Raw genomic sequence first — 2,972 nt, forward strand, 5'->3', positions numbered from 1 at the left:
AAAGCATGACTACCACTTTCTGAAGGATGTGTTTCATTGTTGTATTCCCCTGCCCTGCCTTGACTACTACAGAAGCACATGCTGACATGGGGACACAGTATCAAGCCAGGATATAAAAAGTGCTGTTTTTGGCAATCGCCCAGCTATTCAGCAGACTCAGCAGGGAGGGAGAGCAGCTCTGTCACTTTAAGATTTGGAGCTCTTTGTTACTGCATCATGCCCCAGCCTTTCTAACCATTATACAAACTATCAGCAAGCACCCTCGGTTCCCTGGCCACGTCCTCAAGTACTGTCCATTATCTCCTGTATTTTACTAATATATATATATATATATATATATATATATATATATATATTTGTTGTTGCTGCTGCTTTTAAGAGAATAAATAAGAAAATATTCCTGGATTTGGATAAGTAATTCATTGACTATATTTACACTACCCACTAGAAAAATAAATGTTAGTATACTGGATTGCATATTTATTAGAACCTTTTAGCCTTGAGTCAAAAGACATATGTCTTAGCCATGACTAAGGCACAACACCACAGCACCCCCAACTTGAAACAGGAAGCTTTGTTTCTGGCTTGTGCTTTCTGTCTATGCATGCTGGGCTCCAAGGCAGGAAGGCATGGGGGAAGGGTCTGGCGGGAAACAACTGCTCACATCATGGTGGCAGGAAGCTGAGGGTCAGGGTGGAGCCAGGAAGAGAGATGAACCCTTTAGGTAACACCCCCAGTGGCCCTCTCCTCTTAACCAGACTCAAATCAGAACAACAATGGTGCCCCATAACCCAGTTGCCTTCCAAACACATGAGGCCTTGGGGGCCATTCTGAATTTAATCAGAGGTCTCAGAAGGAATAATCTTTTTTTTTTTCTTTCTTTCTGTCTGTCTGTCTGTCTGTCTGTCTGTCTGTCTGTCTTTCTGAAATGGGGTCTCGGTATGCTGTTGGCAATTGCCCAGTTATTCAGCAGAAGTTCCAGCTGGCTTTGAACTCATAGTGATAAGCCTCCTATCTCAGTTACCAGAGTGTTAGATTTACAGGTATTTGTCCCTCTCTGCCTCTCTCCCTTCCTCCCTCAGCTCTCACTGTACTACCCAAGTCTGGTCTCTAAGTGGTCTTCCCGCCTCAGCCTCCAAAGTCTTCTACCACCTCCTTGAGGCTGCCCGTGCTCCTCGGCTCCGCTGTGACCACTCCCCACCATCTGACTTCCTCCTGCTCACTCTGATCTTCTGACTGCCTTTTATAGGCCTTCAGTGAGTACCTGAGGCCATCAACAATTCCCAGATAATCTTCCACATTTAGCATAGTACCATAAACACATATCACTGACGAATAAAGAAAAAAATTCCTTTCCATATTTTTATTTATTAATTTATTTAATGTAATTTTTTACTTATTGCTGAGACAGACAGGGTCTAGGTTGTTCAGGCTCACCTTGAACTCACTATGTAACCCAGGCTGGCCTCAAACACAGAGATCCTCCTGGCTCAGAATCCTGAATGTGGGGATCATAGTCATGTGCCACCATGTCTGGCCTCATTTATTGTTTTGCATTAAAAACTGAACTGAAGGACTTGGTCATGCTGGGGACATGCTTTGCCATTAAGCAGATCCCTGACCCAACTGGTTATTTCAAATATACATTGTGTCTTAATATCTGCTTTATTAAAAGCCTAAACAATACTGGTTCATAAAGCTATACACATACATGGCTAGGGATGTAGCTCAGTGGTACAAGAATGCCTCAAGCCCTGAATTGCATCCCCAGGACCACAAATGAAAAAAACATATATACACATATACATGCGGTGAAAAAGACAGTGTTCTTCATTAGGAAAAGATTAAGAGAAAAAGAAGCTTAATTCATTCTCATCAAAATTATTAGGAGAAGGAAGCAAAATATTTTCTCCTACTGGGACGCAGTCAGCAGTCCTTAAGAAACATAATCAAGTGTTTCAAGTTGATGAGAGCTGATTCAAACCCAAGTACTGTCAGCAGCTGACACACACCTAGGGATTCAGATCACCAGTAACTAACCAGAACAGAACGTCAACCATATGTTTTCTAACCAAAAGTTGCTTATTAAAGTTTTTCAATGCTCCTGTGCTCAACAATTTGCTGAAAGTTAGAGCTGGATATTTCAGTCTTCTGTTTCAGGTCCGAGCAGCATAACCCCTTTTATGTCAGTTCTCCTACTGCCTACCTGGGCATCAACTCACCTGGGCCCTGAGGCTAGAGAAGACTGTGAAAAGCTCCCTTTAAATGCGTGTTCTCATCTCTCTGATCATGCTGCTGCTGTCAAGATGGCGCCGCAGAAAGACAAGAAGCCTCCTACGAGGTCAACCTGGAAGTTTAATTTGGACCTTATCCATCCAGTAGAAGATGGGATTTTTGGTTCTGGAAATTTTGAACAGTTTCTGGGGGAGAAGGTTAAAGTCAATGGAAAAACTGGAAACCTTGGGGATGTTGTTCACATTGAACAGTTCAAGAATAAGATCACATTGTTCCCGAGAAACAGTTCTCCAAAAGGTGTTTGAAATATCTTACCAAGAAGTATCCTAAAAAGAATAATCTTCGTGATTGGCTTCATGTGGTTGCATCCGACAAAGAGACTTAAGAACTCCGATGCTTCCAGATTAGTCAAGATGAAGATGGATCAGAGTCTGAGGACCAGGTGGTGCCACTTACAGGGCTTTGCTTTTTCATGAAACCAATGGAGTATATGTGAGAAAGAAACATCCAGAAATGGGCTTTTAGTTTACTGGTGGATAAAAACATTACATTCTTTAAAAAATAAAAATAAATACATGTTCTCCCAAATCTGTCAAATTTGAGTCACTCCCTGGTAATTCTTTCAACTCCTTTCTTGTGCTGAATGAGTACTGAAGTGGCACACAAGCAGGGAGGGAGCTCTCTTCCTGGAGCTGCTCAGTTGGCTGGCTCTTTGGCAACTGACCTCGTCTCCCACA

The 2,972-nt window shown here is 42.4% G+C and overlaps 1 pseudogene; it reads left to right on the forward strand.

Annotated features, from left to right (window-relative positions):
- Window positions 1-2,306: 2,306 nt before the first annotated feature.
- On the forward strand, window positions 2,307-2,731 carry LOC101560708 (annotated as a pseudogene).
- Window positions 2,732-2,972: the final 241 nt, after the last annotated feature.

Source organism: Octodon degus, unplaced genomic scaffold (assembly GCF_000260255.1).
Source record: "Octodon degus isolate 3935 unplaced genomic scaffold, OctDeg1.0 scaffold00241, whole genome shotgun sequence".
NCBI lineage: Eukaryota > Metazoa > Chordata > Mammalia > Rodentia > Octodontidae > Octodon > Octodon degus.